Source organism: Asparagus officinalis, chromosome 7 (genome assembly GCF_001876935.1).
Source record: "Asparagus officinalis chromosome 7, Aspof.V1, whole genome shotgun sequence".
NCBI lineage: Eukaryota > Viridiplantae > Streptophyta > Magnoliopsida > Asparagales > Asparagaceae > Asparagus > Asparagus officinalis.
The window spans coordinates 29,699,862-29,714,107 of NC_033800.1; the positions used below are offsets into that span (position 1 = coordinate 29,699,862).

A 14,246-nucleotide genomic window follows, 5' to 3' on the forward strand; every position below is an offset into this window, starting at 1 on the left:
AATTTCCCTAACTTCCCTTTCCCGGACAAATTTTTAAAACCATCCCTTTTTAAAAATTATTTATAAAAAACGACCTATTTCAATTTTAATTACAAAAACAGACCCAGTTGGATGAAACTGGGTCTGTTTTTGAAAAAAAAAATTTCAAACTTCACGGGAGTTCAACTCCCGTGAAGTTTTGTTATGAGAAAAAACTTCACGGGAGTTCAACTCCCGTGAAGTTTGAATTTTTTTTTCAAAAACAGACCCAGTTTCATCCCACTGGGTCTGTTTTTGTAATTAAAGTTAAAAATAGTCTTTTTTTTTTTGAAAATAAATTTCAAAACCGGATGGTTTTGAAAATTTATCCTCCCTTTCCCTCGTTCCCTCAATCCAAACCAGCCCTAAAACCCCCGCGCCTCTAAACCCCCCAAAAATTCCGACTCTAAACCCGCCAAATTTCCCCCCAATCCTTCAAATCCCTCATCTCATCTCAGACTCCCAAGAGTCCACCTCAAATCCTTCATCTCATCGTCGTCGTCTTCATCCCTTCAAATCCCTAAATTTTGCTCTCATCGTTCCTCATCCTCCCTCATCCTCCAGCCTCGCCGTTCAGCCCACAGCTTCTTCATCGCAGGATCTTGCGAGCTCAGCGTCCGGAATCGCAACGCCATTTAGAACTACAGCTTGGCGTCTCCCATCCCCAGATACCCTCACGGCGCTCAAAGCGAGGACGGGTACCTCCTTTACCCGCGAGCTTATGACTCTTTTTCGAATTCGAGGAGAGGGGCAAGATCGTGTGATTTTACTTCTAAATTGTTAGACTCGAGGAATTGTTTGATCCTCTCGCTGATTTCTTTCACGCGTAATATGCTGCAAACGAGTTTTCTTGGGGATTTCTGTTTGTTTTAGAGTGAATGCAATTTCTTGACTTGAAGTGTCCTCTAGGGTTTTAGTATTGCTGTGGATTTTGGTGGCGAGAGTAGTGGAAGAGCTAAACCATTTGGATTTTTTTGATAGAAAGATATTGATTTTATCCAAAATTGACCCCGAGGCCGTAGGTTATGTCGAAAGTTTAATCCTCAGTCAATCGTTTTTGCCTGTGTAAAAATATTTTATTGCTAAGTTGTTTGTGGAAGCTCTTTGGGGTACATGATACCAAGCATACTTTACAATGTCTGTATGAATGCTATGTTATTCACTAACAAAAAAAACAACTTATTATAATGTCTGTATGAATGCTATGTTATTCACTAACAAAAAAACAACTTATTTTGTAGGTTTTACAAGATAGCAGTAAATGAGACTATGCTCTTGTTGGATTTTTTTTTGTTTTGTTGTGACAGCTGCCCTCGTGTTTTAAGCAGCCCTAAAAAAAAAATTCTCTGCCTAACTTCTTTGACAAAGAAGCCACTTTTTTTGAAAATGGGAAAAGGTGGTGGGCCCCACCGAAGAATTTTTAGGACGTGAGTCCCACATGAATAGTAACTAATATTTTTTTATTAGTGCATAGTATCTTTCCAAACGCTATAAATAGACCTCAAATCCTTAAGGAAAATTCATTCCAAAACAACAATCAATATATACAGATATATATTGTAGAATAGCTAGTGCTAGTAGGAACAGTGCCTAGACCGAGAATGTCTTATAGATCGAGGAGATCTTTACCTGAGGAGATCGAGGAGATCTTTTGCCTGATAGATCGAGGAGATCTTTGCCTTACAGATCGAGGAGATCTTGACAGTACTAGGTTGGTGCACACCAGAGTACTGGACTGCTGTTCTTGGAAGCAATTTGGCCTTGGGATCCTTGCACCAGAGTAGGCCAAATAATGCTTTAAGCACAGCGTTTTACAAACGCACAGCAGCTGAGTTGAAAAAATATAAATTACTGTACTTCAGCTTTCTTTCAGTTATTAGCTGATATATATCTGTATTATTCCAGTTTTAACCATATGCGTTAACAATCTTAAAGCATTATTTTGATCTACCATGGATCCTGCGAGGACTCTTGGAGTGGACTGTCTTAAGTAAGAGAACTTTGACGGTTCCAACTTTAACGTATGGCGTCGAAAAGTAATATTCGGGATGCAACTCCTAAAAATCTACTATGTGGTTTCTGAGGAAAAATCCGACTCTGAAGAAGACTCTGAAACTGAAGCCTCTTGGGCTAAAGATGATCACTTCTGCAGGAGTTATCTCCTTAATTGCCTGGCTGATCATCTAGCAGATGCTTACACCAACAAGCCCTCTGCAAAGGAAATCTGGAATGCTCTGGAGGACCAGTACAAGGATGAGGAGAAGCTTTCCAAGTCTCACATTATTGACAAGTTTCTGGACTTGAAGTTTGAAGATGACACTGAGGTCTTGCCTCAAGTTAAAGAGCTTGAAAAGCTTGTTATGAAGCTGAAGGATGAAAAGATTAATCTTTGTCAAACATTCGTCTCTGGTGTAATTATCAACAAGCTTCCTCCATCTTGGATGTCATTCTCCACTGACATTCGAAGAAGGAAAAGACAGGTGACTCTGTCTGATTTGAAGAGGTTCATTCGGATCGAGGACTAGACTCGGACTCGCACGAAGACTGAGCTCCTTGCTAAGCAGAAGGCGTCTGCTAACATGGTGGCGGCTAACTCTGAAAAGGGTAATTATTCATCTTTCAAGAAGAAGAAGTCTTTTAATAGAAGGAAGAACCAAAATCCGAAGAACCTGAACATTCAAAAGAAGGAGTTCAAGAAGAGCGGCAAATGCTTCAACTGTGGGAAGCAAGGATATTTTGCCAAAGACTGCAAAGCACCAAAGAAGGAAACAACACATAATGTCAATCAAGTTGATGATTGTGTGGCTATGCTCTTCCAGGTAACAACTCCAAGCAACATCTCTAGTTGGTGGTTAGATACGGGTGTTACTTGTCATGTATGCTCCAATAGAGATATGTTCTCTTCTTATGTTGTTACTAAAGAGAACGTATCAATGGCTGATCATTCTGTGGTTCCTGTTCTTGGAACTGGGACTGTGGTGCTTACTCTTTCTTCAGGAAAGACTCTCACATTGAAGGATGTAAAACACGTTCCCTCAATTGTCAAAAACTTAGTCTCTGGAAGCATGCTGTGTGATGCAGGCATGAGGCTGGATTTCCAAGGAGGAAAGGTTGTATTATCCTTTAAGAAAATATATTTTGGCAATGCATATCGTACTGATGGCATGTATAAAATCAGTACGAGTGCACCCAACCCTGTTGTAAATGAAGTATACACTTCTGCTTACTCCTCTGTGTTATGGCACAATAGGCTGGGACATGTAAATTATAGAAAATTATCCAGCATGGAGAAGTTAGGATTGCTTCCAAAATATGAGGGTAACAAACCTGAGAAGTGTGAAGTTTGTGCGCAAGCAAAGCTGACGAGGAAGCCATTTTCAAGTATCACGAGGAGCACCAACCTGTTGGATCTGATTCATTCAGATACTTGTGACTTCAAGAGCTTCGTCACTCGTGGTGGCAAGAAGTACTTCATCACCTTCATCGACGACCATTCTCGCTTCTGTCACGTTTACCTGCTAAAATCTAAAGATGAAGCCTTCAGCAAGTTTGTCGAATTTCGGACTCGAGTGGAGAAGCAGCTTGGACTTCAGGTGAAAAGACTCAGGAGCGACAGAGGAGGAGAGTACCGATCTAAGGAATCAGAAGCATACTTCAAGGAGCATGGAATCGTTGCTGAAACTACTGCTCCGTATTCTCCACAATCTAATGGGATTGCAGAAGGGAAGAATCGCACATTGACCAAGATGGTGAATTCGATGCTAATCACATTTGGTCTACCTACCTGCTATTGGGGAGATGCTTTGCTAATGGCAAATTGGATTCTGAACAGAGTACCCTATTCCAAAACTGATAGTACTCCTCATCAGTTATGGTTGGGATATCCAGATTCTTTGGATAATCTCAAAGTGTGGGGGTGTCTCGCATACGTTCGAATACCAGATATCAGAAGGCCTAAGCTCAGACCAAAGGCGAACAAATGTGTATTTCTTGGCTTTGCTGGAGATAGCAATGTGTGCAGGTTCCTGGACCTTGGAACCAACTCCATCATTGAAGATCGGGATGCAGAATTCTTTGAGGATAAGTTTATCAAACATAAAGGCTTATTGCTCAAAGATGTAGCAGAGAATGCTAGTACACAAGAGGAGCCAGTCAATGATGAAGGAGTTATCGAACCATCTTCCAAGCACGTCAGAAGACAGAAAGATTTTGGAGATGACTTCATCACCTATAATGTGGAAGGAGATCCACAGACTTTTCAAGAAGCAATGCAGTCAACAAACGTTCTTCTGTGGAAAGAAGCTATAGATGATGAGATGGATTCATTGATCCAAAATCACACTTGGGAGCTGGTGGACGTACCTGAAGGTGCAAGGCCTATCAGTTGCAAATGGATCTTCAAGAAGAAGCTCCGTCCTGATGGTACTATTGAAAAGTACAAAGCAAGACTGGTGGCAAAATGATTCTCTCAGAAAGAAGGTATAGACTTCTTTGATATTTATGCACCAGTTTGCAGGATCACTACCATCAGAGTACTTATCGCATGGACGGCGATTAAAAGGTTCGTCATACATCAGATGGATGTGAAGACTGCCTTTCTCAATGGAGATCTCACAGAAGAGATCTATATGGAGAAACCAGAAGGACTTAATGCTCCAGCTGGTAAGGTTTGTAAACTTGTTAAGTCATTTTATGGACTTAAGCTGGCACCAAAACTCTGGCATGAGAAATTTGATGGGGTTGTTCGCAACAATGGGTATCAAGTCAGTGAATCCACCAAAACTCTGGCATGAGAAATTTGATGGGGTTGTTCGCAACAATGGGTATCAAGTCAGTGAATCTGACAAGTGCCTATACATTGGGTATCAAGTCAGTGAATCTGACAAGTGCCTATACATCAAGGTCGCTGAAGAAAAGGTGGTGGTCATCTGCCTCTATGTGGATGATATGCTCATCATCGGGAGTGATTTGGAGATAGTAACAACTACCAAGAAATTTCTCTCGGCACAGTTCAACATGAAGGACCTTGGAACTGCGGACGTGATTCTCGGAATCAAAATTATATACTCTAAAGAGGGTATTGGATTGTCTCAATCTCATTATGTCGAGAACATGCTAAGGAAGTATGGCTACTACGACCTGCCAGAACTGTTAGTACCGTATGATTACAACAAGAAGCTTCGACCAAACACTGGAAGACCAGTAGAGCAGCTAAGGTACGCAAAGATCATTGGGAGTCTTATGTACGCGATGAGCTGCACAAGGCCAGATATAGTATTCGCTGTAGGAATGCTTAGTAGGTTCACAAGTAATCCTGAAAAGCTTCATTGGGATGCCATCCAAAGATTGATGAGATACTTAAAAGGAACTATAGGTCTGGGCTTATTCTACACTGGATATCCGGGTGTAATCGAAGGTTATTCAGATGCGAACTGGTGCTCAGAACCAGATGAGTGCGGATCTACTGGAGGTTTTGTCTTCACCATGGGTGGAGCTGCCGTCTCGTGGAAGTCTAAGAAGCAGACCATGATTGAACAGTCATCGATGGAATCTGAATTCTTCGCACTTTGTGTTGCAGGAGATGAAGCTGAGTGGCTCAGTTGTATTCTCCGAGACCTTCCATTGACGAAATTGCAATGCGCAATTACTATCTATTGTGATAATCAAGCGACGAGTGCTGTGGCAGCGAACTCGTTGTTCAATGGAAAGAAACGGACCATTCGTCTGAAGTATGGCTATTTGAGAGAGCTCATTTGTCAAGGAGTCATCTCTGTGATTGACATCCGATCTTCAGAGAATGTGGCTGATCCTTTGACTAAGGGTCTGAAAAAGGACATAGTCGAAAGGACGTCTGCTGGAATGAGTCTTAAAGTTTTGTAAGTCTTACAAATACTTACCATGTTTATTAAGTTATTAGTTCAAAGCTTATACTACTAATAATAAAATAATTGGTTCAAAAGTCAAGAAAGATTTGTAAAGTTTGGTGAGTCTTACAAATACTTACCATTTACATCTAGTTATTAGTTCAAAGCTTATGCTACTAATGACAAGATAAATGGTTCAAAAGTCAAGTAAGATTTACAAGTGACAGAGTTCAAGTTTTCTTGGATTAGTCGGTGTCTAAGGTAAAGTTTGGGGGTTGCGTAACGCGCTCCGCAAGGAACGAGGTACTTAATTGATCTTTGATCAACCTCTAATACTATCCTTACCTGGCTGAACTACCCGAGTAAAACTTTGATCTTTTCACCTAGAATCCTATCATGTAAAGGGGATGGCTATTAAGCCTTAATGAGTCCAAAGCATTTCGGATGCGGGGTGTTAGATAGGAAACACACCTAAAGGACTCACCTAGAATCCTATCATGAGAGAGGATGACTATTAAGCCTTAATGAGTTCAAATCATTTCGGATGCGGGGTGTTTGATAGGAAACATACCTAAAAAACTCACCTATGCATGGGTGGAGATTTGGCCGTCTTCTATGGTATCTTGTGGAAAGATACCTAGAGCCCTAACAGAAACCAGGACATGCATAGGGCCATAAATGTGCAAAGACAAAGGCAAAGGTAAAGACAAAGGCAAGTGTGGTCCAAAGTAAAAACTACCACAAATAAGTTTGATCTTGTGTGATCGCTGGATTTTTAGACATGTGCTGGTTCAAGTCTCTGCGACACCATGCATCTATCTTTTATCCAGTTGGTCTAAAGGGGATTCAAGTCCTTGCGACATTTTCCTTATGCACAACGATTGAAACGACGGTACTGTTACACGATTTTTTTTTTAAATGTTGGGGATTGTTGGATTTTTTTTGTGACAGCCGCCCTCGTGTTTTAAGCAGCCCTCAAAATTTTTTTTCTCTGCCTAACTTCTTTGACAAAGAAGCCACCTTTTTTGAAAATGGGAAAATGTGGTGGGCCCCACCGAAGAATTTTTAGGACGTGAGTCCCACATGAATAGTAACTAATATTTTTTTATTAGTGCATAGTATTTTTCCAAACGCTATAAATAGACCTCAAATCCTTAAGAAAAATTCATTCCAAAACAACAATCAATATATACAGATATATATTGTAGAATAGCTAGTGCTAGTAGGAACAATGCCTAAACCGAGAAGGTCTTATAGATCGAGGAGATCTTTGCCTGAGGAGATCGAGGAGATCTTTTGCCTGATAGATCGATGAGATCTTTGCCTTACAGATCGAGGAGATCTTGACAGTACTGGGTTGGTGCACACCAGAGTACTGGACTGCTGTTCCTGGAAGCAATTTGGCCTTGGGATCCTTGCACCAGAGTAGGCCAAATAATGCTTTAAGCACAGCGTTTTACAAACGTACAGCAGCTGAGTTGAAAAAAATATAAATTACTGTACTTCAGCTTTCTTTCAGTTATTAGCTGCTATATATCTGTATTATTCCAGTTTTAACCACCGGCGCCAACAGCTCTGGTTTCAAGTTGGCTTCACCAGGTTACCATTTCTGTTTAAACTTCATGACTTCATATTTGGGTACTCGCTTTCCTGTTAATAGTTGACAAAGAAAAAGATTTAGCATAATGTAAAATCAAAATTTTAATTTTGGATGAATATGCTATAGAATTACACTGCTTCAAATTGAACTGCCTAAGTTTTAAGTTATTCAGGTCTTTGATATTCAGCTCATCGATTTGTATGTGAACAGCTATGCGGTGAGATGATATTCAACCATGATCCACCTACTTGCTTTGGATGCCAGGTAATTTGCATTCTCACATTCCCCTTCTTTTCCATTTTATCTTTTTTTAACCTTTGTTTATCACTCCCTTAAACAAGTTGTGCAATTCAGATAGTTATTTTCTAGTTATTTTTTGGCCAAGAAACTCATCATGCATATTTTTGCACTATGAAGATTTTAGAATATTTTATAGTTTATATCTGGATTTATAGTGGACTATTTTCAATCCTATTATGTTTTCAATCTGTGCCCCTTTGCTAATGCCCAACTCAATTTCCTTTATCTATCAATGACACATGCCTTTAGTCCATGGACTAACTTGGCTTCCATATCTAATCATTACTTTAATTTTTGTAAACAGCTGAATTTACCCAAGCAGTTAATTTATGCAAAGATAAAAATGAAGTTATTTTTTGAGTTTGATAATTTTCCAGACCGCAATGCTTACCGAGATTTTGTTGGTAAGAATTGATTTCAGACCATGATTGCTTTTGGTGACATTTGTTAACTTTTTCTTTAAAGTTGGGAGTATTCTTCATTGTGATGATGCTTGGATCTCTACATTTAGATGAACATAATCAATTGATTTTATTGACTATGTACATCTTTGCTCTAAACTTTGCAAATTCATACGAAGCAAACTTCTCTAGGAAGACAGTTTCCTAACATCATTTACATTTGAGTTTTCATTTTTTGTTCTCTTCTAAGATAATGTCAAGACTTCAAAATTTTTAGATTTTAAAAAATAATTTTAACCACGAATGTATCAAATATAATATTTAACATGCCGGGAGTTAGGGTGTAATGGATATCTAATATATCCAAAATTGCTTTGTGTCTGTAATCATTGTCCTTATATATACACGTATACATATATATATACATGTATATATATGTATATATATACATGTATATGTATGTATATATATACATGTATATCTATGTATATATATACATGTATATATATGTATATATACATACATACATGTATATGTATATATACATGTGTGTGCGTGTGTGTGTATATGTATGTATGTATGTATGTATGTATCATATTAATCTCCATTGGCTTCACACTAGCAAAGTTCATGCATACTGCATATCATTTTCCTTGGAAAGTTTCAGTCTGTTGCATCCTCTACAACTTAGTGCATATCATTTTCCTTTGTTAGATGCTTATATCAAGCCTATTAGAAAGTTAATTTGTAATAAATTTTCAGGAAAGCCCTTGAAAATATTAAAGATAGTTCCTGTTGATATTACATGTTTTGAGAATTGTCGGCCAACGTTTTGACCTTCAATGTTTTGTAATGCATTTTTAAAACTGAAACTCTGTTATGGCATTAGCTCTTAATGTTTATTAGAAGAATGCTATTGATTTTTGGTTTTTGCTTATTGTGTAGAAAGCTGTTCTCGAGCCAGCAATGCAGGGACGTGATATAATTGGTCGGGCAAAAACGGGGACTAGGAAAACTCTTGCTTTTGGAATACCCATTATGGATAAAATCTTACAGGATCAGAAGAAAAATGGGTAAGCTTGTCTCAATTTACTCACATATTATCAACATAGCTTATCGAAACACGATAATTTATCGACATGAACAGGTGCACAATCGACTTGGGATGTTGTGCAGCGCCTCAGTGATTGTCCGTCGTTGAAGGAGATTCTTCCCGAGTCGATATACTTAGCTATCTTTAAGTTGGCGTATGACAAGCATGAAGTTCATGGTGGTGGAGCACAATCGACTTGGATGTTGTGCAGCGCCTCAGTGATTGTCCTGAATTTTACCTATATGTAATATATTTGTGATTTTATTGCGTAATGAATGAATATTATTTGAGCATGCGGGATGTATTGTGATTGTGATTATATGATGAGTATTGTTAGATATTGTGGATTGACGGATGAAATTGGATGAGTATTCATTTGGAAATGATTATATGATGAGTATTGTTAGATATTGTGGATTGACGGATGAAATTGGATGAGTATTCATTTGGAATGTGAATGTATATCATGGTTGATTTGGATGAGTATTCATTTGGAATGTGAATGTATATCATGGTTGATTTTATGATATATTGTTAAATATTATTATTGGATTGATGTCGATACAGGTTATATGTGTATTCTCATATGGGAGGCTACTAGAAAATTAAAAGTTTTTTACGTAAATATATACATTGGCGACGGATTTACCCATCGCCAATGCACATTGGAGACGGGGTGATCCATCACAAATGTTTAAAACATTAGCGATGAGGATTTACCTGTCGCCAATGTTTTAAACATTAGCGACGGATTACCCCGTCTCCAATGTGCATTGGCGACGGGGCAATCCGCCGCTAATGTTTAAACATTCGCGTCGGATTTATCCGTCGCTAATGTTTATTGGCGACGGGAATCACCCGTCGCCAAAGAAATCCGTCGTCAATAGTCGTCCGTCGCCAATAAGTATTGGCGACGGGGAAACCCATCATCAATACTTATCGGCGACGGATTTATTGGCGACGGATCCATTTTCGTCACTAATATGTATTGGTGACGGATTTTGGGGTATTGATGACGGTTTCCCGGTCGCCAATGCCTTGTTTTCTACTAGTGTTACAAATCTCTAAATGTGAATAACAAAAAAAGAATGTGACCGTGTAGTATCTAAAGAATAATCATAAGACTTGATCCTACTCATGTGTCCTAAATTACATCATTTGATAATCTATGGCATAGAATCAAAACAAGGGAAAACTTTTTTTTAAAAAAAAGAGTTTTGAAAGAACGCTTGCCTCAAAGCAATCCTCTAGAGATGGTCCTAATTGAAACTTTCTCCTCTAATAGGTGATTTTCCTTCTCTCTCTCTCTCTCTCTCTCTCTCTCTCTCTCTCTTTCCCCTTTTTTTCTTTCTTGTGAACAAAAGAGACTTCAGCCTCTCTTTTTATCATTATACATGAGAGTAAGAGAAAAATGGAGAGATATGGTGAGATGATTAGAGCATCTCTAACGGTTTTCCCAAAAAATTCTCTAAAATGGGGAAGCAAAAGTCATATTCTCCAAATTATTTTTGCTCCAACTCCAATAGCTTCCCCATTTTGAAAAATCCTATATTTATTACAATATTAAAAAGTCATATTCTCCTGTATTTATTACAAATCCTGCATTTATTACTAGCCCTCGAAAACCAAAAATTCCTGCATTTGTTATAAATCCTACATTTATTACAAAGCTCTCAAAAACTAAAAATTCATGCATTTATTACAAATCCTGCATTTATTACAAAGCTCTCTGTAAAAATTTGCAGAATGCTATAGATTTGGGGAAGACTCTCTATTTTTTCTCCTCCATCCCTATTTTGGGGAATGGGATGAGGAATCTGTTGGACCAAAAAAAGTCCAAAATTCTCCAAAAGTGAGAATACCAATAAAATGGAGAAGCTGTTGGAGATGCTTGAGATTTGTTAGGAGTATCTTAATTGTAGGATGGTGGATTAAGGATTCAAATTTTGAGAAATCTTGTTAAAGATATTTATTTTGATCTAATGGGCCTCCATTAACTTGTCATACAAAAGGAAACCTTTATTTATAAATGTGCCCAAAGACAGAACATGATTTGTATAAATACCTTTTTTTTTGCATTAAAGACACATGCCCTCACATCACACTTTATGAGTGAGAAGTTAAAAGCTCATGTAATTATAAATACTAGCTTTTATGCATGTGATTAGATATTTTTGGTTTATTTTCTTACTAACATTTGTTCCTCAGATACTCTTTGATAACTTTGATTAAGTATTTTTAGTTTATTTTCTTACTAAAATTTGTTCCTCGATTACACATTGGTTATTTATTTATTTGATGTTTGTTTGAACATGCTACACCCAGTTTAATTTTTTATATTGATAGTTGAATTGTTAGGAGATAAATATAATCTAAATCCAATTTAAAATTTTATTTCATTTGGATCCATGAAACGGAGCTTAACCTGAGGAAGTATATTTGTTATGAAAGTGAAAACACTTGAAAAAATAACATTATAAAAGGAAGATGGATAATAAAGCCAACGAGCCAAGATAATTGATTTAAAGTGGGGGTAAAATGATAGAAAATAGTTAATGAAAAAAATCATAAACTGAAGATTAATGCTAACTCTAGTACACTTTTATATGATAAAAACATCCACATATGCATATGAAGTACGAAAAATAGTTTATAAAAATTCTTTCTAAAGATTCCTAATTATGCTAAAAAATAAAACTATTCTATTATAATTCACAAAACATTATCTTTTGTTATTTCTATTTTATTTTTTATTGAGTCGAGATCATGTCATTCTTCATCTTTATCTTTTTCCTCAGCAATACTAGAGTAGTGTCTTCATTGTCTTCATTAATTGTGATATGAGACTGGTACATGTTATCTTTCATTGGGCTCATTCGTCTTTTGTCTTCTCATCTAAATTCACAAAGAAGTTAATATATTTCTTATGTTCAACACAAACTTCTGACAATACAGGCTTTGTTTTTTCTATCTATTTTAATAAGAATAAATGCTAATTTCATATATATAAAATTTTTGTACTTTTAATTTATTGTTTAAATAAGGTTAGGACCTACCTCTTTTTTCTCTGCAATGAATTCTTCTATTGTGCATTGATGCGGCATAAACGTGTACCAAAAAGGTTGCAAGTGCACAACCGTATCAAGTTATAGTATTTAAGAAAAGGTTGCAAGTGCACAACCGTATCAAGTTATAGTATTTAAGATATCGATCCCACGAGGAAGGTGTTTTATAGGAGAAAATATAAAATTGGTACGAGGAAGGTGTTTTATAGGAGAAAATATAAAATTGGTTCTTATGTTGTGTGCGTGACAAATAAGATTGATGAGTGAATATGATTGTAAAAAGATTGAAAGAGTGAAAGCGGTGTGTAAGTAGGTGAAAAGTGTAAGTGAGAGTGGATGTAAAAGAGAATGAGTATGATCAATAAGGTGAGAAGGAAAAATGAATAAAATCAAGAAACAAATAAAAAATGAAGAACAAAATTCTAGAATAAAAGAAAATGTAAGAAATTAAAGATGATGGATTCAATTATAGATATGGGTAATCTAAAATTGAACCCACTTCTTAGAAAAGGGTGATTTCCTAGAGGGTTCTAGCCTAAAGGTTAATCAAACAAAATAAAAATAAACAAAAAGAAAAACTAAACCCAAGAGGGTTCTAGCCTCAAGGTGAATAGTATAAGAAATTAAAATCTAACTACAAAATAAATTACAAAATCTAATTACAAAATAAAATTGCAAGCATTAAATGCAAGAAAATAAGTCTACTCTATAAGCATGAAATAAATCTAAGGTAAGAGGGTTCTAGCCTCTTGGCTATTTAACAAGAAAATAAAATCTAAACTACAAGCATAGAAATAAATCTAAACTAATAAGCAATAAAAGAGAAAAAGAAAAGAAATGCAAACATTTAAATAATTCTCCATCTTTATCTTCATCTTCATCATCCAACAAAGAGAAGAAGAGAAAAATTTAAAGTGGTGAAAAAATTATTATTATTAATTGTAACAAAAAGTTATAATTTTGGAAGGCCTTCTCAATTAAGAGTAATCTTCCTCTCCAAAAGGAGTTACAAAAATTTTCACACCTCTAACCCCTCACTCTCTATCCCTATTTATAGTAAACATCAGTGAATGAGGGCCATTAGATCAAACTTGAGCCCCAAGACAAGCAAAATCAGCCATTGACGCGTGCTACAGTAATCTGGCATCGATGCAGGTATCGATGCCAGCATCGATGCCCACATCGATGCCGACATCGATGCCCACTATTTCTAAATTTTGATTTCACGGATAGCTTCGTCTCGTCGAGATAGGCGATTTTCATATATTATATGTTAAATTCCGCCTTCCAGATTAGGAGATATCGTCGTTTCTTTGTGGCCAATCATTTTGAATATGATTTCTTTTTATATTAGATTTTTGATTTTCTCCAGCTTCTACAGGCTACACGACTTGATTCTGGGCTTTTGGATAATTTAGAAATTGATTTTCCAATGTGCTTCTTTGTTTCATTTCTTCATTTAATCAATGGGTTTTTGTTGAGAAATGAGAGTTTGAGATTTATTCTTCATTAACCTGCAATTAAAAGATAAAAACAATTATTAGTAATATATTTATTCATATAAAATAGATAATGAGGGTATAAAATTGTAAAAAATATGATTATCATGCATCCAATAAGAATTTCTGCTATGTTATAATGCTACATTTGCTCTGTCTGTGTCATTTTCTATGAGGATCTGAACTAAATACATTACATTTTCATTGTCAATTTTCTTATTACAAAATTAATATTTAATTTTAATATAATTATTTCATGAAGAAGGGATATCACTTAACATTGGTACTACATCATCGACGATTCTACATCATTCATCATTTGGACACTTATTATTAACATCTCTATCTACTTTCTTGTTGCAGCCTTTGCAAACATAGAATCACTGCTCAACTCTATTATAAATGA

The 14,246-nt window shown here is 36.5% G+C and overlaps 1 long non-coding RNA gene across 1 annotated transcript; it reads left to right on the plus strand.

Annotated features, from left to right (window-relative positions):
- LOC109849628 lies at positions 390 to 9,636 on the plus strand. Its single transcript, XR_002249186.1, has 4 exons — positions 390 to 716; positions 7,693 to 7,746; positions 9,129 to 9,256; positions 9,331 to 9,636. It is a non-coding gene; the product is annotated as an uncharacterized LOC109849628 (long non-coding RNA).